The sequence below is a fragment of the Lagopus muta genome, chromosome 8, assembly GCF_023343835.1.
Source record: "Lagopus muta isolate bLagMut1 chromosome 8, bLagMut1 primary, whole genome shotgun sequence".
In the NCBI taxonomy this organism is placed as follows: Eukaryota; Metazoa; Chordata; class Aves; order Galliformes; family Phasianidae; genus Lagopus; species Lagopus muta.
The window spans coordinates 3479693-3502731 of record NC_064440.1 but is presented as its reverse complement, the minus strand read 5'-3'; the positions used below and the strand labels follow the sequence as shown (position 1 = coordinate 3502731).

Below are 23039 nucleotides of genomic sequence, written 5' to 3'. Positions count from 1 at the left end.
TGCAAAAAAGACACGAGTCCATAATCACCTGTGCCCACTGATCATCAAGAGTAGATGGGTTACTTTGCTAAACATTTATTTGATCAAGGTCAGGGTTTCCTGACCTTAGTTTGCTGCACCAGCTACAATTTTAATGCATTTTGATGGCTGAACTATGTGAATAATTATCATTTGCATCAACTGAAAAATACAGCAGCAAAACCAAATCACCAACAGAACTGCTGCTTATCTGTTACTGGCCTACAAGCACACTGGAGACACACTCATAGGTCTTTTTCAACCCATGAGAAGTTGCACTTGAAACAGAGCATTTAAAAATCTCTCCTGTATTTCCATATCATCCAAGCTTTTACATCAAAATATTGTGTTGCAATGATCTTATGCCTTCACTGACAGAAGCCCACGTTAACCTTTATTTTGTCCTGGGCTAAATCCACTGCAACAACTTTTTAAACATAGGAACTCTCTGGAAGTCTTCTGGTACTCTGAAATAAACACATTTACAAGATATGCAGCAATTAACATGGAAGGCTACCTTGGAGTCAGAAGACCTGCTGCATGAGATGCAAAGAACAGAGGCGCAGGATGCTGACGCACCTAAAAGCTGGTATCCATTCACTCTTTGATTGCCAAGTTAGATGATGATGTTTCTACTTATTTTCAAAATGGCAAAACAGAGTGCCTTTGCATTTCAGTCTTCACAAAAGGACTTAAAGTCCTCAGAAGCAATAAACTTGCCAGAGAGCTTCCAATGATGAACCCTGAATCTGAAGATGAGTGATTACAACGTGTTCCATTCAGGTAACAAGATCCCAGTATCTTAATGTCGATTAACAAGACTGCACTCTCTTTCAGATTAAAAACGAAAATGCAGCCAGAACAAGTTCCTACCTTGTATCTTTCAAATCACAAAAGCATCCACTACAAAACAATAAGATGGACAGAAAATGCAAAGATTCTCAAAAGATACTGTTTTGCAGATGAGGCTTAGTTATGAAGCTGAAACAGAAACAGCATCAGAGCTTAGGATAGTAAGCCTTTTTGCCAATGAATTTCTTGTAAAGTCAACAATTATAATTTATTCTGATCCTTTGTGTCACCATATTAGTAGTTATTTTTCAGCAATCCCAGGGCAGCAACAAATAATGCCATAGAAGAGGACTGATATAATTACACGCTGAAAAAGATAGGCCAGCACCCTTACACTCCAAACTACCCTCTGTGGCTCCTTCATACCCCATATGTTGCTAATAAAACTGTTTGAATCATACCTATGAGACAGTTTTACTGATATTGTATCAGGTCCCTAGGTTCTTTGTTTGAGATACGATGTCACAAGAACTATAACTATGCAAATTCTGTGATACAAGATCCCACCGGACACAATATTACATACGTAATTCGCAGTATGAAACTGGGCATTAACAATAATTCTGGTGTTATATAAACGAAGCCACTACGTTTATTGAAAAGCTCGCTACACTACAGTGAAATCAAATTTAAAAAGCAATAAAAAGCAAGTGACATGCCAATGGTAAAAATGGTAACATTGCTCTTTTTTCCCCCAAACAACGTAAATTCGGCTTTGTGTTCATTTGACAGTGCTTTGCAGAAACTTTCAGCACTGACTCTACACAAATGCAAGCGAGCTCCCTCCTCCAACAGTATTAATTAATGATGTAAAATAGGATCTTCTGAGCTCCACTGTTAGAAGCCACTGTGTGATTTTCAGCAAGAATCTGAAATTTACTCCTATGCTATTTGAGGCTCAATTTCTACTATTAACAAAATATTAATAACTAATACAAAGAAGCACAGCTGTAAAAACCAACAGCTTAGGGAGAGCAGCACACACTGCACTGCTCACAGAACACCTGCATTCTGCCTCTGGATCTGACTTCAGACACTGCATGAACTCCAGCAAGCATTTCTTCCCAGCTCGCATCACGTAAATGCCTCTTATGTCTCTTAATGTCATTTTTTGCATGAAATCATTGTCAGTGCTTTTTATATACAGTTTTACACACAGACACACCTGCAAAAAGACACGTCTGAACAGTCTGAAAAATCAATGTAACAAGAAGAGACAGCATGGTGCTCTAAGAAACCCGACAGCACAAACCAGCTTGGCACACATGCTCCTTTCTCTGCTTCCAGTGATTTCTTCTCTCCTCTATTAATTTCTGCTTTTACCAGAGCTGAGGAATGCTGGGGCTTGAAACAAGTGGTCTGCTTTATAGAGACATGACAAAAAAAAAGGAAAAGCTTAAAGGACAACTGGTAAAAAAAACAGACTTAGGAGACAGAAGTTCAGCATTTCACCAAGTTGCTATGAGAATTAATAAGGCAGATAATTTTGTAACGCAAATTGTACAGTAGATTTGTACTATAAACTGCCTCATACACAACAGAAAAAGCATGGTTCCATATTCCCTTGGAACGCTTGTAACGCCTTTGACTACAGATAGAAAATACAAATGACACACAACTAGCTGCAGAGCCTCACACTGAGAAGTACTGACTTTAACTAAATGATTCAAGGTTTTATTCAATGGAAGAGAAATGGATTTGCAGCCAGGCATACAGTAAGCAAGACGATGAATTGACTCCTTTATAGGAATCTACCTTGTCTGCTTCTGCTACAGTGGCAGCTTACAGAGGAAATTTTCCTGAAGTTTTCATTTATGCCACCCCCTGTGGCATAACAAACTGTAATAGTTGTACTCTCTATTTTCTAAAAAAAGCATCCTAGGTGACATCTTAGAAGTCAGAAAGTTACACCACATCCATTCTGTCCTCTGCTATCACTGTGAAGTTGTATCACAGTGCAATTCACAGAGAATCATATACCTATTTTCAAAGTTTGAGAAAATAACCCCTCCTTCTCAATATGGCCCAAAGCTGTTATGAAGCAACTTATTTTTAGAAAAAGCGCTTATGCAGATACTTAATTTTAATTAATAGTCTCACTGACTTCAACATTTGCACAGCGAGACAACTCCATGCTTCAATTAAAGCGTGCACAGAAATGCTTTGCTGATTCATGGCCAAAAGGATGACAGGAACATCATTATACAAAATGCTCATAAAGTTTAAAAAAATAATAACAGCAACCCCACAATCCAACAGGGTATTAGGAACCCTGGAGAACTCACAGCTTGAGCACTGCTTCCACACTGCTGAACACATGAATTCAAAGGCTAAGAAGCATTGACTGAAAAGACTTCAGTGTGGACAAAAACTTTTGGAAAATACCTTTAAAGTGATACAACTCTGAGTGATCTTTGTCCTTCCACCATTGGCGAAAAAACTACTGGCCAAGGTTCAGTCTGCAGCAGTTGTGAATTTTAACAGAGAAGTGGAGATCGCTGCACCTTCATTTCTGATGATGTGCTTCTTTTTCCATTGATCACATCACGTAAGCGTGGGCTTTTCTTGAATAAGCAATGAATCACTTCCACTTCCATCAATGATCACGTTCAACTTGTTCAGGAGATGTTCACTTCCAGGCATCAGCCACTCTGAGCTGCAGTGCTGCCAATCATAATATACCTATAACACATCTAATTTTGAAGTAGTATGACACATAAGGAACACTACTTACATATTCTTCATTATCTTTGAAATCATAAACTGTAAATTGCAAATTCAGGCAGAATCCTTAAAGCCACTTGCTAACATTTGATTCCATTCCTAAGCAAAACCAGGGCACCTGATGGCCTGCTGTTTGCTACTACTGACTGGGGTTCAAGCACAAGATATTCATTCCATAAAGAGTAACTGTGTCAACTGTGGTTGATAACTGAGTGGATGGTATCCCTATTAATGTAGCAACCACCAAGAATTAAGTTGTTTCACTGCACTGAAGTGGCTTCCCAACTCCTCTCTCCTTCACCTCAGCAAACATCCCATGCAGCAGCCTGGTACTTCTGAAGATGAACAAAAAAGCAGTCTAGCAGTAACACAGAAAAACACTGATTTGTGATGCCAACAAGGGATGAAGCACACAGATCTCCCAGGTAGTAAAGATACAAGTGGTGCGTTTGAAGAAAGACAGAGTGATGGGAACTGGATCCCAAAGCTGAGTTTGCATGCTTAGTGACAACATTTTGGGAACCCCTCTTCAAATCACATACTCTCTAGTAGCTCTCAATTGGCAACACAACACAGTCATTGCTCTCAGAAAATTGAGAACACATTTTTCTCACACCAAGGTTTAGCAAAGAACAGAGAAGTCTGTTCCAACATCTAGAACAGAAAATGTTTATCTCAAAATTGGTACCAGCTCACTTAAAAGAGAACCAGTCAATGAGTATGCATGTACACACAAGCATTGCTTCCACACACTTTACTCGTTAAGCAGGGCACCGTGTTTCATTTACAGCTATGGTTTTGCATTCAGGAACTGAAGACAAGCCCAGGGAAAGCAGGAGTAAATAAGTTTCTAAACAAACAACACACATAGATGCCTTTTAACAGGACCAAACCAAACATTCCTTAAAGTTGCATTTACAAGACAAAGCTGACCTCAGGCACCACGCTCAATATGTATGAGCCAACCTATGTGGATAGTGACCTTAATAACACTACAGGGCAAATCTGGCACACGGAAGACATGCTCTCCAACAAATGTTTTCCAATGTATTAGGCATAAAGAAGCCTTTTTTTTCTGCATCACAAACCGCACGTCACATTCCTTACATTGCTTCCTTCCTTGACCAAATACACTGTGGACAACCTAAGGAGCACGTCCTTCAGTGTTTATCTGGGAGGATCTCATTTACAATTTCCACTAAAGATGAAATTATGCGCATTTTTTGCACAGATCCAGATCCCACAGAAGGGCAAAGGCAGAGTGAAGCAATAGAGACAAGCAGTATGAGATACATCATCAGTACAGAGGTGCCCATGGCCACTATTCCATGCTGCGCTGTGAATCCCATCACTTCCTCGTGGTCACTGAACTCTGATGATAACGTTAAAGAAAAGCACTGGGGTTGAGCAGGTAACTAACACTAACTCCAAACCCAGGACAGCATCAGAACCCATCCAGGCGTTATCATTACCCTGATGTGCACACAGGCATAACGTCACTCTCATATACTCTCTCCACATCTATTTATCTCAGATCCTCTGATCCATTCGGGAACCACAGGAGGCAAAGACAGGAGAGCTGGCTCACCAAGATATGTTTTCAAATTCTTACCTACATTTCAGTTTTGCAGCTTCTACAATAAACTATTGAATATGCAACCACCGCTCGTACCAGCGTTTCTTCCACTTCTGAAGTGATTGCTGCCCATCTGACCATAACATAACCCTTCAGAAGATCTTAACAGTATTTATATCAGTTAAAAACACTACCTCTGCCCCACATTTTGATGCTATAAGCAAATACTTAGGCTTGCATTGAAAAAGCATTGTTAGTAGAGCATCCTACCTCTGAAACAACTGAAGAGCCCAGAGTCTCAGTCCCACATCCCAGGACCCAAACTCTCCATGAATTTAATGATATCATTTCAATGTTTAAGACTGGACACCTTTAATTCTTTGTAGGCAGACTAGTTTACATCACAAGAAATCATTTACATTATTCAACATTAGGGTTTTTTAAAAAAGGATTTACAATGAATTAAGAACAGAGTTTTAAACAGACAGTAAAAAAAGCATGCTTTATTGGTGGGTAACTAGATCATCAGATTAAAAAAAAAAAAAGAAAAGAAAATTTCCTACACAGAACGGCTGTACTCTTGATCATCATCCTGTCTCAAACTTGTCAAGTTGTAGAGATTTAGACAACTATAATAAAATAAAGAAAAATATAGATTCGGAATATACCATGCTAACATTATCCTAGCAGTTAAACACAATACTGCCAAATGCTTACACATGCTAAGCAATCAAAGTGAAAATCACAATGATGAATGTGTAATCTAACGTCCACTCACTTAGATTTATATGAACCATCACATGGAAGTCTCTAGTTACCCACTTAAAGTCAGTGGGAAGGATCCAGTTTTTCCTGACCTGAATCAATTTTCAGTCTAAACTTGTGCGTTTCGTAATTTTTGGCTTAAGCAGAATGAGTCTTTGCACATAGTTAGAGATGCCTGGGGCCAGGCAGTCCTTCACAACCTCAGCAACTGGCCCCATCATTCCCTGTGATAGTGGTGCTAGAAAAAGTATGATTAACTGAATTTCCCCTTGCCCTTCCTGCTGCAGGAGAAACAGATCAGTCTCTTCCTTACTACAGGAGAAAAGGCCCTTAAAAGGGCTAAGTTTCATTTAAAATAGAGCTCATTAACACTGAGTACAGAACTACATACATTCTTGGTTTTCGTTTGTGCAACCAAGATGCCATCATAGCTCCACATATCAATAGCTGGTTTCTAATCTAACTGATGGAAGGCTTGCTTACTGAATCAGATGGTAAGTCACCCAAAGCTCAGTCATCGCTCTCATTCTCAAAGCATTGTGCTTGTAAGACTCACTGTAGTACACCAAACAAGCTTCCCTGTAGCCTGCCTAGAACACAAAAAGCACTAGAGTATGGATGGGGGAACATAGGTGCCGAGTGCCAGCTGCCTAACTGCTAAGTGGTGTTTATTTTTTTTACCACAAACCACAGTTATGCTAACTGTCCCATGGAGAAAGACTGTCTTTTTTTCCCTCAAGGCTGATAATTCAATTCTTCAAGAACATGACAACTGGACCAAGACCTCGTAACACAGCATTTAAAGCCTACGAAGTTTCCATGCAATGCTCTAAAGCATTTAGTCTGGTTAATTGCTTACCAGTCCTCATTGCAAAACAGCAATACTGAAAAATACACATAGAGATGGAGGGAGAGGTGTGGGTCACAGTTGTCTTGCATTCAAATGCCATTAAGAATGCACAGTGCTACCTGACACTACACTGCCAGGCACCGTAAAGGCAGGCTAAATGCCACATTCTATATTAACAGCCACAGAGCATGTATGATGTATGCTAATTTCATATTAAAATCTTCAAAGTTGTGCACACACAAAAAGGGAAACTAAAAGTAACGCAGCAGATAGAGCGGTGATATTCCATAACACTTTGATGTACCAGGAATTACACCTCGTGCAGGACAAGTTACATGCAAGCACAACACTTAGCAGAATGGCTGCACAGAGGAAGACATTTACTTCCCATTCATGACTGTCCGAGCACTACTAGAATAAAATTCAGTTCATCAGACTCTCAAAGGACGCAGCTACGCGAAATGATGAGAACCCCAAGGCCAAGCTACAACCCTGTGAAATGCCCCAGCCTTACAAATTTGGACTCTCCCCTGCCATTTTCGCAGAGGCTAACTGCAGAAATGGCATCCAAGCAATTACATATGACCTTTTTACATAAATTTCTGAGTTCGTTTACATTTCATCACATGTTCCTCCGAACAAGAGCAGCCCCAAAATGCTTTGCATGAAGAACTAAATGTTCCCAGTGACAACTCTGATCACGTCACTCCTTGAGAATGAACACAAAAAGATGCAACAACGGTAAAAAAACACTACTTATTCTTATAACTTCAAGTCTTCATTCTAAAGATAGTACATTTTCAAATTGTCTTTCCTAAAACTCAAGTAATATGTTCATTGCTTTAACCGAAAGCCAGCAAAGTACAACTTGTATCGTGCTGCAGGCCATCCACTGAACGTTCTTTATTTCAGTCATGGATGGGTGAAGATGAAAAGTAGTTTGGGAAAGTTTACAACAGCTCTGACACCAGTGTGTGTTCCTCATTACAAGTTCTCCTATCTAGATATTAGACTTACTCCAGACCTTTTACTACCTTCGAAAAGGTTATTTTCATCAGTTCTTTGTATTTTTATATTTAACCATAAGAAATTGCATAGAATACAGGCAAAAGTCCCTGCTGCAGCAGTAAGGGACAGAATGCAGTGGCTGAGGCTGTGGTCTACACATAATATTTAGGAGTAAAATTTGTCTTCAGCATCACATTCTCAGGCACCTTCTTATTACTGCCTTAGCCCAAACAACTATTCTGCTAATAAAACAAGGAAGGGGAGCACTCCCTTTTCTTCTCAGTTTTGAACTGATGCATCTCTACCAGAACTGCTTCCAACATTCACAGCAGGTAGCTGCATTTTGCTTATGCAATGCAAGCACTGGCCTGCAGCAAACATCTATGACAACTCACCATGCAATTAGCCAGATGAGCCATCAGGGCTGCAAAGCTGACCCGCTCCTCGAACACAAATTTTCCACACAGAGCCCAGACGGGTAAGGAGAATCTGCTGCAGATTCCAGAGCTTCTCAGATGAAATGCAGATCAGAAGGCCAAGGCAAAAAAAGGCTTGCAGAAGGAACAGGTGGAGACCTGACCTTTCTGCAAGCTGTCGAGGCTCAAACTTACAGGTAAGGCAGTCTCAGACTGCTTTGCTGCAGTGTTCAAAGAGCTGACATTTAATACGTTAAGACTGAAGTCCCTTGTGCTAGCTAAGCTTTTCTTTCTTTCCTTCTCTCTTCAGATGCTGCTTCCTGTAGGATAGCAAAAAGAAGCTTTTGTGATTGGAATCTGGTGATTCCTCAGAGGAGACTAAGAAACACCTGGAGGTCTTGCAACATGTTGGACATAAATAGCAGGTTAAAAAACACCTGCACTGCAACACCTTGAGTATCAAAGATCTTAAACAAGATGTCCAAGTTTGAACGTATGATTATAAATCCCAGAAGTAGAAACACCAGCTAGAAACCCAGAGCCATTTAGCTTGTAATCACACAGGAATTACTGGCAAGTCCATTTGTGTGAGGTCATTATCCTTATAGAAACCTATCCTGTTAAACTGTAGAGCAAGCATAGGTTTTGTTGGCAGCTCTCAGCACTCCCTAAATATTCCCCCCGTGGTAACAATATATATTCTCTAAAACACCATCGAAAAAACCTTTTACATAACAGTACCCCTAACAGTATTTCTATCAGTCCATTTTTTCATATCTACAGATGACTCTATATGTACAAAGACTCTACATGTATATATGAAAGCTCAGTAAAACACAGCTGACATTAACATTAGCTGTAACTTTTTTTTTCAGCTACAAAGAATCAAACTGATATTTCTGTATATTTCTTTTGCCTCTATTTAAGAGTTTCTATGCAACCCATTTGTGAATTAAGCTGAGTAACAGTTAACTCATCACAAAACTTTGCAAACGCATCGCTGATAAAGCTGTCACCCTGCAACTGCTAAAATCTTTCTTTCCAAAGCAAGATGTAAGGAGAAGCTCAGCAGATATCAGAATTACTGAAGTTTCCAGAGCAGTTTAACAAAAACTCAAAAATACATTATTTTTCAAAGCAAAAGATGCTTGTTCCCAGTACTGCTACCACTTGTTAAACACCTGATGATGTTCCTTCACCAAGCCAAATCTCCCCAGCAACCCTGTGAGTACAGTTTTTTAAATAAAAATGGTAAGAAAGAAAGTAAGAGTCTTCATGAATCAACAGCTTAATCTGAGTTCACAAAGAACACAAGAATAAACACTACAAATCCTGGCCATACATTAAGGCAATTCTTACACCCAAACAATTTGATAATGTAACACTGTGTATCAAGGCAGTTTTTTTTCATAAATTATGATCTAAACAGAATACTAGTCAATTCACCAAAAGATATCAAAGACAGCCCTTTATTACAAACGACCTAAGTATCTCCCTTGAGGCTATGGCTATCAGAAAGCATTTAGTTAGCTCCCAAGCCAATATTTTTTGTATCTGCTTTATTCTGAAACCATAACATATTTTCAATAACTTTTAGCTTTGCTATACAGAGAAGGAAATAACTTCCCAGAACCCTTTGGAAAATGTGACATGTGAAACGATTCTCCAGTCAACTCGTGTATCATTACACTGAAAACAAACGTGTATCAGATCATTTGATGGTTGGAGGAAACAGAATAGGATTGGGATCTTCAGGACAGATGGACGAACTTCAGGTCATATAAAACATTACCAAACTGTATTTGAAGAAAAATGTGAAAGTTTCTGAAAGCACCCCGGGTGAAAATACTTTGTGTTGCTAAGAAACATCATCCCTGATGATGGATGAATTAAATTCTCTCCTTTGGTAGAGCCAACTCCAGGCATCCATTGCTTATTAGTAGAATGTCCTCTTGTACTGGCAATTTAGTTTAACAGCAACTTGCAAATAAAGAGCCCTACCTTCAAACAGAACTGAGACTTCCACGCTTGCATAATTAATGCTAGAAAACTGGAGAGATTTTGTACCTTGAACAGAGTTTAATAACAACACTTTCAAAGTTCACATTTTCAAACGCAGTAATAAAACATACGTAATGCTTCAGACTTTCTCTCAGGATAGCCTGCAATAAAAGCTACCAATCAACTTCCAGCTGAACACTGAGCTGAACAATTCAGTGAACAAATAGCTGATAAAGAACAAAACCCTTCAAACATCTCTAAACACTGAACACAGATATGCAGGTAATCAAATTTTAAGCACTACTTTGAGTGAAAAAGCACATTCATTTGTATTATGACGATGCCAACATAAAAAACCAAGCAAGAAGGAAATAATGCAAACCACGTGCTTTTCTCATTTGGAAGTTGTCTTCATGTTTCATCCAGTTCCTCTTTCAGTATATTACTTACAGGCTGCTGCTTCTGCTGAACATATTACTGAACTTACAGTATCTTCCCATTTCTCAAGCACATGCTTCTGATGAAATCAGAGCGTACCTTTCTGTGTGCAGCTTGCCTCCTAAGTGCAGTCCCTTCAGAAAGCCCTCAGCTGGAGCAGGGGAAGGGGGAACGCTTGCCTCTCCCTCCATGTAGCAGAGCAGGAGCTTCCCTGCAAGAGAGAGAAGAGCGAGCACATCTCACCTGCACAGCCTCCAGGAGAGGGATGCAGCAGCAGAGGTGAAGCACAGGGAAGCCCCAGTGGAAACACAAGTCCTGAGATCAGAAAGCAGACATGTGGCTACTGCTTGGTGCACTGGAAATGAGCACAACTTCCTAACAGAGAGGAATGGGCAGGATCTTACACAGCCCAGAAATCAATGCAGCTGCGTTGAGCGCTGAGAAGAAACTGACTATGCAAGAACGCAGTTGGCAAAGGAGAGAATAACATAAAAATTAAAAAAATTTAGTTTGTCTGATGGCAAGTTTTTTTTTTTATTATTATTTTTAATTTGCCTATTATTCTAGTTATGTTCTTCAGCTGCTTTTTTTTTTTTTAACCACTTTTTTTTACATCCATTACACTAGCATACATTCTAAGACAGCTCACAAGCTAGAGTCTCAAGGAGAAAAGTTTTAGCACTAGAGACCTTAATTTAAGGAAAAAAGTTGAACAATCCTCTAGAAACTGTTCTCTGTCTCCCATCACAGCCTCCAAGCCAGAAATCATATGCAGAGTTTGGTGGCGAGGCCACACACCCAGCCAGACAGAACACAGAGGCCGTCACAGAGGCTCTTCTTTGAAGACCTGCCACCACAGAGAAGAGTTACCATCAGGGAGCCAGAAAAGAAGTGCTTAAGAATGAAGCCAATTTGGCTGCTCTACAGAAGGGCTTCCTGTGGGCCTAGTGAGGAAGAGCTTTACAACCTAAGCAGAAGCACTGCAAAGCCTCGAAGGCCATGCCTCATCTGCATCACTTCTGCTTCTGAAAGGCCAGCAGCCCTGCAGACAGCTGCAGATCCTCCTGCAGCCTTCCTGGCACAAAGGTTGCCATCACATCTGCCTCGACCATCAGCTACCATCCATGGTACTTCCTGAGTCACTGGAAGAATCTCTCCGTTCCTTAGGTGTTAGAAACTGAAATGCACAAAGGGCTTCTGATCACATCAGGTGTGCTACAACACTAACATGAAAGGAAAATGCCTGCAGATTATGTTCCAAGTAACAAGGAAAAAAAAAAGGAAAGGTTTTGAAGTACAGAAATAACTTTTTCACTTTCCTCCTCCCTGCTCTACATGACTGGCAAAATAACACTAACATCAAATATTTACATGTGTTTGATCACAGACTGTTTTTGTTTAATGTGGATCTAATAGCCATAAAGACTATGGATACACCACAAAGTAATCAGACACATAAGCATGCATATATATATTTATTCAATTAATTACGCCACAGCCACTCCATGATCCCACCTCCAGCCAGCAGGTTTGTACCAAGGTACAGGATGCAAGGGTTTTTTTCCCCCCCTTTGGTCTCTCCACTAAATAATTAAAAGCCTTCACTCTTAATGAGAAATGTTAAGCATTCAGAAAGATTCCAATTGTGAAGGAAAAGAGGCACAGACTGCAAAGGACACACAAAAGTGTGTTGTGAAGCTGAATTCCAAAAGACAGCATTCCCAATGCAGGATGATTTTATACTTCAATTTATGGTTAGATGATGAACAATAAACTTGCAAAACTTTACAGTTACCTGGGTAGAGCTGCAAGCATTCTGGGAAGCAGAGAAGAAACAAATCAGGAATAAGTGAGGAAGTTGCATCACCATACCTGGAGGTTTAATCCTAAATTAAATATGAAATAGGAAAACATATATTTTACAATATATACAAGAGTCCCCTATACAAAAGATTGTAACATCACTGGTACTGACTGGCTGATCCAAGTTCAGATCTGGATACAAAGGTATAGGAAACTGGAAGAGCTCTAAAGAAAAGCTAAGTGATCAGGAAAAGATAAAGGGAAATAACTTTGCTTAGTACAGAAAAGAAAAAGAAAAAAAAAAAGAGACAACTGAAGAAGTGGAGCAAAGGCTTCAAAACAGGTTAAGAGCAGTTACAAAAATGATGATCATATCCCACTGCAAAATCTGGGGCACGGGGCTGGGAGCACACAAGAAGCTTAAATGGGTAGGAAAAAAAAAATAAGAATAGGTCCTAGGAGAAGCATGTTACCTCCAGGGAGAGTTAAGCAACAGATTTGGTTGTTGAGGGGCGAAGGTGAAGACGTCAGAACGTATTCCTGGGCACTGTGTGCATTCAGCACAAGGCTGAACTCCTGAGAAATGGGTTTTCTTTCCTAAACGTGAGGGCTGTATGAGTGTAGACCCCTGCCAGGCAAAGCAGCAGGTGACTTTACTGCTTCTCAGAGCTCCACGCAGGCTTTTGATATCTCTTTTTCCTAAACCACCAAGGCAGCCTGTGATTGAGAATTTTCTATCATGTCAAGCATGCTACCTTAAGAATGAAGTGTTCTGAGGGATCCTCTGGGGAAATAAGGTCAGAGCAGAGGGAGGGCAGCGGCAGCCAAACCTGGGACTCCAGTCCTGAGGAGGAAACCTACCCCACCAGGAACCAGAAACAGATGTCATCATTTTTGTTTAGAGCATCTACGAAAAGCGAGTGCTACAAAAAAAGCACTTAATAAAGTACTTGGATAGAGAAATAAGGAGGAAGGTTTGACGTTTTCCAAGCTTATTTTCACAGCAGTATGAAAGGAAATGAGGTAGAGTCAGAGCTAATTCTCCTTATATAATTTCACACGGAATGATTAGTTCTGCCCCAACGGTAACAGCTTTCCAGAGGGTCCTGCTTGTCGCAAAGATTGCATACAGATGCTCTAAGTGCAGCTTCCCTATTCTCTGCTGACAACCAACTTAAAAGGACAATATAATCATCTTACTATAGAATGAAGCTCACAGCATGCGGAGGGAAGGAATGTCACAGCTACCACAGAACTGCAGTTGCACATTGGGGGCTGCGAGTTTTCAAAGTTTAATCACGAAACAGACTCGTGAAAGGGAACATATGAAGGAGCCTGATGTTCTGGCAATGCCTGGTGGCACTCTGGGACATCAGGGGTAGCACAGCCACGTTCCCACAATGAAAGGAGGCAAAGAGAAGCAGTCGTGTCACATGCTCACACCACTTTTTATTTTCTACTTATTAAGGCAGGTTTTCGATCTTTCCTGTGCTAATGCTCCCTTCGTAAGCCTGATTAGTGAAGCATTCCACACGTACAGGAGTGCAGAAGGTGGTGGAATTCTCTAAGGCACCTGGGTCACTTCTGGGTGAAATACCCATTACTGGTGATTTGTCTGAGCAAAGCCAAGAATCCCACCCACTGGAAGAGCCAGAACTGAGCTCAACATCACACGGATAACATTAGAACTCCCTGCAAAACCTTGCAGTAGGTGTTAATGCTTTCATGAAGCTGTGTTTTCTACTTAACCCTCAAATAGACATTCATACAAAAACCACGTTCAATTCCAAAACTGCTGCTGCAAATAAGTATAGCAACTGCTACTTCTTCTTAAAAAATAAACACACAACACTTTATATAAATACCTATATACAAATATATGGTTTCCCAGGGAGACAGAGCCTACTTTAATGAATGGGACTATCAACTCAAAACCTATATGATTCCCTGGAACAACATGCCAAATATCTAGTGAGGATGTAGCAAGCTGTAGCCCAATATGAAGTATGAATGATAAGGAATTTAATCATGCATCTTTTGCACTCCTTAGCACAATCATTTGTTTTTACAAAAGGCCTGCAGATTAAACACAAAGCACGCCATTAGTTTTAGGCACAAAAAAGACCAGTTTTTTATGCCTTGCCAGAAATAATGACTAATTAGGCCAACACTACCTTACAGTTATTTCCATACATCCTGCCTCTATATTTAAATCAAAACCAAAAAGAAAACTGACTTAATGATGACAAAAGCATATTTTCTGTAAAAGGTTTCTGTTAAGTAAGATCAGGAGAAGAAATTATTCTCCAAAGGCAACGCGAAGATGACGTTGTTTATTTGAAGAACTTGATTTTATCTCAAACAACACAAAGTTTTCAGCAGAAATGCACTGTGTTAAACTGCAATACAACAGACAGACATTGTAAATGGCAGAAGTTTTAAACAGAAATCTCAGCAAAGGAAGAGCTTGATGTTTTTGTGTTTTTAAGACCTGGCCCTAGAAATGGAGCTATCTGCATTTTCTTTCTCCCAGCTATTGTGCCACTGGCCGCATACCATCACTGCTTCACCTGATCGTTTTCAATTTCAGCATTCATACACATTTATTCTTGCACATGCATATGAAGCTCTGCAATATTCTGCAAGTTCCTCCACGTGAAGACTTCAAACAGTTCTGTTTCTATTAGATGGGTTTAATGCATAGGAACCACAAGTCTCAGCTCTCCAAAGGAAAGACTTCTCTTTGTCTTTTCAGATTGAGGAAAAATAACAAAGAGCAACAGTGAGAACTTCATCCTTCATTCCAACACATGTGACCACTGAATCCTGCTGCTGGGAGTAACACCCATGGGCCATCAATTCAGCAAATCTTACATTCCAGAGAGGAATAAAAGCCTAATCTATTAAAGCTGAATCCAACAAGTTAGGCATGAATTTAAAGAGTTGGTTGGGTCCAACCCCAATGACAGCTTCTAATAACGATTAGGAATCCTGCAGTCTAGATGAGCAAGTCTTGAATACAGCAATTATAAGCCTCATATGTGACCATGAGACAAACCCATTCTATCCATCAAGACCACCATCACTATAAGTTCACTGTTCCCAGAAGCAAGGCCAAAGTAAACTCTTTTAGACCACTGGTGCATCTCTAGGGGGAAAAGTTCCCACAACTCCTATGGTAGTCTGTACATGGACTATAGGTAACCTGTTGCACAAAAATGGCATCTGACTACCCAGAAATAATCCTGCAACAGAACTAGGGACTAGTCTATAAAGCCACGCTGTTGTACACACAATACTTAAATTTAATAATAAAAATAAATACTTAAATCTGCTTTCAGATGCAAAATAGATTAAATGATTCAATTCCTCTCTTTTTTTTTTTTTTCTTTTTTTTTTTTTTCAACCTAAGTTCTCAACATTTTTAATAACCATTCAGCAAAACTAGGGCATGGAAATGATATGTTAAACCTAGCTGCATCTGAACTGCTAATGACAGAACTGCTAATCACACCTATATTAAATCTCACACATATATATTTGATTACATGTATACATACACACATATCTAAATCAAGGTTTCTTGTACAGCATCAACTTGCATTGGGACTCAGAAGCCTCAGCTGTTTGTGTTCCTTCTGTGCCTTAACCCTAAGAAGCAACAATTCATGGGAGCACATCAAATCACATTCAATGCCCGGCCCTGCCTGTTCTCCTCCAAGGTCTGCACTCCATTCTTAATTTCACATATTCCATTGTTAATTTTAGATATTTCTCCATTTCTCATTTGGACATCAAAAGAGCTACTCATACTCAAAAGATCATCAGTCTGAAGTACCGGCTTCCCTATTGTCATTTATAAATTGAGCTTTGATTACATGCCTACAGGAAATACCACGGATCAGCAATAAAACATATACACACACTGCCATACAGCTACAGTCCAGGATCCAGGATAACAGGCTGCTCGAAGATGCGGCTCTCAGACTTCCAATTCCATATTCTCCGCCTGGTGCTTCACACATTTATTTTTACACTCACATCTGCCGTGCAGCAATAGCAGCAATACGGATAGCCAAGGTGTACCTGTAAGACACGCTTTGATAGGAATCTGTTCCGAAGGAAATTCACACGGGGCCTCGTGCCCTCGCAGCACCCAGGCGCTGCACCGCACCGCTAACTGCACCGCTTAGTGATGGCTGCGGGCTCTCAGCAGCCCCTGTTAACAATGCTGCCACCAGAGATCAAGATGATTTTCCTGCTTCACAAACTTAGCAGAGGACTTGTCTCACACACACGCAGAGAAAAAAACAATTCTACATACTCCCAAAACACAGCAGTCTACTGTATGTCTTTCTGAGAACCTTCAATATAAACAGTTTCTCCTCCACTTTTACTTTTTTTCCTGTTAGCAATACTCAGTTATACAGCCAGATCAAAACAAATGAGACACTCGCTCATTTCAAGTTTTCAAATCATTTTCTTTGGTTTTGTTACTATTCTCACTCCACAATGGCTGCTGCCTCATGACCAGCAGTACGCAGAAGCACTCAAGAGACCAAATATTACTGTCTTATTATTTCATAGAATGGCCTGGGTTGAAAAGGACCACAATGCTCATCTAGTTTTAACCCCCTGCTATGTGCAGGGTGGCCAGCCACCAGACCAGGCTGCCCAGAGCCACATCCAGCCTGGCCTTGAATGCCTCCAGAGATGGGGCATCCACAGCCCCCTTGGGCAATCTGTTCCAGTGCGTCACCACTATCACTAAAATCTAACCTTAGAATATGTTCTCAGTGTATCTTCTTACAATAAAATACAACTCTCTTCACATAGGAATAAATGTTCGCATTTAAGACAAGATTTTCTTTTGAACACATAGCTTAAGATCCAATTTAAGCAGAAACAGCTTTTTTTTTTTTAACTGATTTATTTAACCAGGTGAGAACTCTAATCTTAGAACAAGATTTCTTCCTTACAGCTGAAAGAGCTGATAAAAGAGAATATTCCACACTAAGTATTTGCTCACCAACTGCTGCAACAGAAATGCCTTATCTCAATGGAAATCCCAATCTGGACTGTGTAGCACTGTATTGTATAAACATATTCTGATCTGGCAAAGCCAAACAATGCAGTATATAAATCTTTACTTTTTTCTTCCTTAGATAAGTTAGATTCCAGCTAGACACAGAAACAGTAAGGAATTCCAATACAGCAAATGCTGCTGACGTCATCTTTCCATCAGAAAGAGCTTGATAAGATCACAGCTTTACCTTCAGCTTTTGCCCAAACTCCAGGAGCCCTGAGAGAAACAAAGTAATGTGCTGTTTTGATGGTAGAAACACCTACTGGAATTTCTTCTTGTCTGTACAGCATTTTGGTCAGGGACCAAATATATAAAATAAGTCCACGGTGTAGATAGTGTCAGGAGCCTTAAAAAACTATATATTTAGCTCCTCTTTTAGCTACAGGCAACGTCAGAGACAGCAGCATCAGAGTGCAGAAAGCATTTATGAAAAGCTAAACCAGGAACTTTTTGTTTTCATATTCTCAAATTTTATTGAGCAGAATTGTTTGAGGATAGTTTACTACTTTTACCGGCCACTCTAAAATGGGCCTTCAGCCAAACACATCTTTGAAATACGTCTGTATTTTGGTTTTAGAACAACATTAAGGAAGTTATATAACTTTTACATTGGAGCCTGAGTGACTTAGCAGCATAAATGACAAGTTTCAGCTGTAAATTAGGTACTTTACAAGCTCTGAGCTTGACTACAGCAACAGTACCAGTTCTACTTGGTAATGATCCTAAGGCGAAGCAATCAGCAAGGATTAATTAACAGCACTGTTAACTTGGGGCAAAGCCCAGGCTCCCAGCACATCTTCAGCATGCCAGCTCACACGGCCACAGCAGTACCTGCAGAGAGCACTGACATCCAAGCGGGCTGAACTCAGCTTTCTGTCAGGTTCAGCTCCTGATCCACGCTTAAATGCTACCTCTCCTCTTATCTCCATTTTTACTATTTTCCTCTCTGCCATTTTGATTTAACTATTTATCCTTCCTACACAGCTCACACTTTCTCAACACCTTCCTTAGACACTGCCTTTAAGAGATGTTCATCAGTGTCACATCAGGACAGGAATAACCCATTGCCTACAGTTTGTGCTGTTCTTCCTTCCTGGGGCTTCACCACTCTAGGCAAGATAACTGACAATATTGCTAGGACCATCACTGCCTTACAAGTCAAACTGTGTATTTATGTGCAGAAAGAAGGATTTTGTCCTGTATCTGTAAAGCACCTGTGTCTTGAGCTAGACTGGATGGCAGGGTTGCTGCCTAGATTCCATCACTTCCTTCCACTGGCTGGCTAAAAACAGGAATGACAAATTGTTCAGAAAGTTTGTAAAGACTGAGATATTACAGCAGGGAAAATGATCCTCACCTTTTTGTACAAACTAGGCATATAAACAAATAAAAAACACCACTGTTAAAATATGTAAATAAAAATAAAAGTTTGAAGGAGAAAAAAAAAAACCCACAACTGTCTTCAATTGACTTATCTGATCTGAACTCACGGCTGTTAAGTTTATGACAGAAAGTACTCTTCCAAAGTGCATTACTATGCCTGGACTTCTCAGAAAGGTAAAAAAAAAAAAAAAAAAAAAAAAAAAAAAGAAGCAGCAAGAGGAATACACTCTACAGCAGGTCTTGAAAGAAAGCTCCAATTAAAATTCAATATTGTACTTTGTATGGAGCCTCTTTACACGAAAGCCCTGTCATGGTTAAGATTTAAGGTTAACCAGGTTAATAGAGTCCAATAAAATAGCTCTATTTAATTATGCCAAACCATTGTTATAAGCCACACTAAAATCCACTACTCATCTTTACCTGACTATTGTGCTCATCTCTGAGTCGTGGTAATGCGCATCTAATTCTTGAGGACCAGCAAATCCCACCACAAACTACGCTTCCCCCCCAGGAGCTGAATCACAGGATGGCCCAGGTTGAAAGGGACCTCAAGGATCACAAAGCTCCAACCCCCGGCCACATGCAGGGCCACCAACCTCCACATTTAATACCAGCCCAGGCTGCCCAGAGCCCCATCCAACCTGGCCTTGAACACCTTCAGGGACGGACGGGGCATCACAGCCTCTCGGGGCAGCTGTTCCCTCATCACTCTCATAGTAAACAACTTAATCATACTTAACTCATCAGAACTACTCCTCCTTCCAACTCCTGCCCCTACTCCTTACAAAAAGTGCATCCATTTTCACCTCCAATGCCTTCTTCTCAGCAGCCTGCTGCTGCTCCGCTCAGCACACAGCCATGTGTTAAAAGATCCATGCAGACCTGCCAAGCCTCATTCATCCCAGACACACTCCCCTGAAGTTTGGATTCTCTTGCAAAGAGCCAGTGGGCAGCTGCTGTGCTGTGAGGTGTTCCATCCCATAACGTCTGTGAGCCTAAAGGAACTAAAGAAAAACCCTAAAACTGTATGATTTGGTGAACTGAAGTTGAGTTTTGTGCTTTTTTTTTTTTTCTCCACCCTCCCACCCCCCCGTGAAGCACATTAGGACACTGCAAAGGTTATGGCTTTTTCCTGACAGTTCTACCAGCAAAACTGCTTTTACGTATTCATGTTTTAATGGCTTCATGGGGACACTCGGGGCTCAAATTGAGCAGACCGATTTACAAAGGCTTATGATAAACCAGTGTCGTGTTTGTTTTGTTTTTGTTTTTAAGAGAAAACCAAGCACGTGCTTAGGAAATAACACAAACCCTAAACGTTTACAGAGGTGTGGGGTGGCTGAAGCACAGCTCGGGGCTCATGTAACCCTGAAGGCCCGGTGCCTGCAGCTCCCCGAGCCCCGCCTGAAGCTGCGGGCAGGGCCTCCGTGCCGCGGCCTGCCGGGCGCGGGCAGCCATGTTAGGCCGCCGTGCAGCGGCACCCCGCCGCGGCAGCAGGCCGGGCAGCCCGCTGGAGCTCGCCGGACCGCGCCGGTCCCCGGAGCGGCTCCCCCTCTACGGAGGCCGCGGAGCCATCTTAGGGGGCGGCGGGCGGCGGCCGAGCGGTGCCCGCACAGCGCCTCCCGAGCCGCAGGTGCCGCAGCCGTGCCGGGCGCTGTCCGGGCGGCTCGGCCGCCCTCTGCTCCCTCCCCTCCTCAACGCGCGCTCCGGGGCCGGGCTCCCCCCTCCTTCTCCTCCTCCTCCTCCTCCTGCAGCCGGCTCTCCTCCCGGCCTCCCCCAGGCGCCGGGCCGAGCGCCCGCCCCGCCGCTCCGCGCTGACCCCTTCCCTCCCTCCCGCCTCGCTCGGGCGGCCCCGCTCCTTACCCCACCCAGAGGGAGCTCACCTCCTCCTCCTCCTCCTCACTCCCGCCTGGAGACCGTCGGCACCGACGCGCCGGCGTCCCGGCCCCTCCCTCCCCTCGGCACGCAGGAGAGCCAGCCTCCCCCTGCCGCCAGCCGGGCCCCCTCCTTCCTCCTTCCGCGGCGGGCCGCTCGCCCCGGGCCCGGCCATCGCCGTGGGGCCGGGGAGCTTGGCCGCCCGGCGTGGGCAGCGCCTGCAGCTCGGGCTGTTTTATATCGAGACACAGAACCACTGAGGATGGAAAAACATCGAGGATCCCCAAGTCCAACCCCAACCCACCCCCACCGTGCCCACCGAACGTGTCCCTCAGCGCCGCATCCCCACGGCTCTGGAACAGCTCTCTGACAGCCTGTCCCAATGCATCGCTACTATTTCAGAGAATCAACGTGTCCTGTTATCCAGAGGGAACCTGCCCTGGTGCAGCTTCAGGCCATTACCTCTTGTCCTGTCATAGAATGGCTTGGGTTGGAAGAGACCTCAAGGATCATCAAGTTCCAACCCCCTGCCATAGCCAGCCTGTGTTGCTGGCAAAATTAACTAGATCAGATTGCCCAGAGCCCCATCCGACCTAACAACCACTTGCAATTGGCCCACAGTGCTTGATGAGCCTGCTCAGCTGAGTTTGGGGTGCAGGGACAGGGAGGGAAGAAGAAATAGCAAGATGTACTTGATGGTCCATCACGTGGCTTAGAACAAAAATGGGAATGAAAAACAACACCTTCCAAGTATGCTTTTGTGACATAAACAGAAGAAAGAGAAAGACAATCAGGGCTGCTATCAGTTATGTACGAGTAGGAGGCTGCGTTCTTTTCCGTGATAAATCTCTTCAGGTGCTGTTACCCTGTGGGACACCAGGCAGGTGTTACTGTTACATCCTGTTTTGTAAACCCAAAATGAATAACAAACCTCTCAAGCAAAACTTTTCGGAAAAGGAATGTTTGTCATGCTGACTCAGTTGAGCATAGTGTTATCTTTGGTATGTAGATCTTTTTTTTATTTTTTTTTTTAATAGGAAGTCAAAATGAGTAACATCTAATGAACTGATAAAGCAACATTTCCAAAGAGTACAACTGTGAGAGAAGTCAAGGATTTGAGCAATTATATCTTTTTCCTACATTTGCTAATCAGCTATTACAAGAGTGATGAGAAGGCTGACATGCATGAGAAATACCCTTCTGATAATAAGTGCTTTGTTTCACACTTTTCTAGGTTCATAAAACTTGAATCAAGTCACATCCCAATAGTTTTCCGCTCTCGTCCACCTCTGAAGTTCCTGATACCATCAAGCTATGGGAAGGACAAACTATTATTTATTCTTTTTAACCTATGCAAAAATGCTAGAATCTGAAAGTCTTTAAATATTTATCACTCACGTGACAAATATTTTTATAAATATAACTCCTTGTCTTTCAGCTTTTGTCACGGAGAGTGAAGTGGGAGGAGAACTTCAGTCTGGCTACAAGATGGTCCCAGTGTGTGCTGGAACGCAGATAGACTGGATGTTTTATCCCCAGCTTATAGAAAAATTGAGGCAAGGAAGTGAAGGCATTCATTTTTGAACTGTAGAAGTGCTAATTTGTAAGCAGGCAATTTAGGCTTGATTATTTTTTTTTCTTTTGTTTTTTTTTTTTTGAGGAAAAGCCCCATGTATATACAGTTCCCATTGAAATTAAACTTTAGGCACCCAAGCAGAAAGACTTTGGCCATACTCTTTTGGGGTCCCGCAGCCCTAATCCCACGTTCTAATTGGCGAGTAATCTGTGGACAGATATTGTAACAGTTCCTTTAGAATATTTTTCTGCTTCTCGCTCATTTGCATACTAATGGCATAAAAATAGGCACTTCCTGCCAGTAATTAGCTGGAGCCCAGTATTTAAAGAAAGAAAAAGACCACAGCATTATGGTAGACGGATGGTACTGAGGAAGCTGCAAAAAAGAGTCACTTCTCTTGCACTCAGTGCTCTTAATTCAGAGTTCATGACTGGCAACTCCGTTACCTCTGTGTGACAGGGATTAACTGTTTTCTTGGCCTAATAACTTTGCCTCTAATGAGCCCCTCAGTAACTTTTTTCTTCACAAATCACTCTATCTGTCCTACACCCAGTCTTGCTGCTGTGAAGGTTTTTCTTTTTTTCCCCCCTTTTCCCAGAAAGAATAATGCTCAGAGTGAAGTCTGCACCGGGAGCGTTGTTCCATGTGAAGCACCATGACTCAGAGCA

General features: G+C 41.8%; 1 protein-coding gene across 10 annotated transcripts in view; it reads right to left on the bottom strand.

The window, feature by feature from the left end:
* Nucleotides 1-20970, bottom strand: part of GTDC1 (glycosyltransferase like domain containing 1) — a 174850-nt gene extending 153880 nt beyond the window's left edge. For 3 of the 10 annotated variants that reach the window (XR_007378524.1, XR_007378523.1, XM_048952882.1), the window contains exons 1-2: nt 20804-20956; nt 10748-10859 (exon numbers count right to left, since the gene is read on the bottom strand). The gene's annotated coding sequence lies outside the window, so the exon portion shown is untranslated. Of the gene's footprint in view, nt 1-10747; nt 10860-12443; nt 12535-20783 lie in introns of those variants that run through there. The other 7 variants (XM_048952889.1, XM_048952890.1, XM_048952888.1 and 4 more) reach the window with 7 other exon arrangements.
* Nucleotides 20971-23039: the final 2069 nt, after the last annotated feature.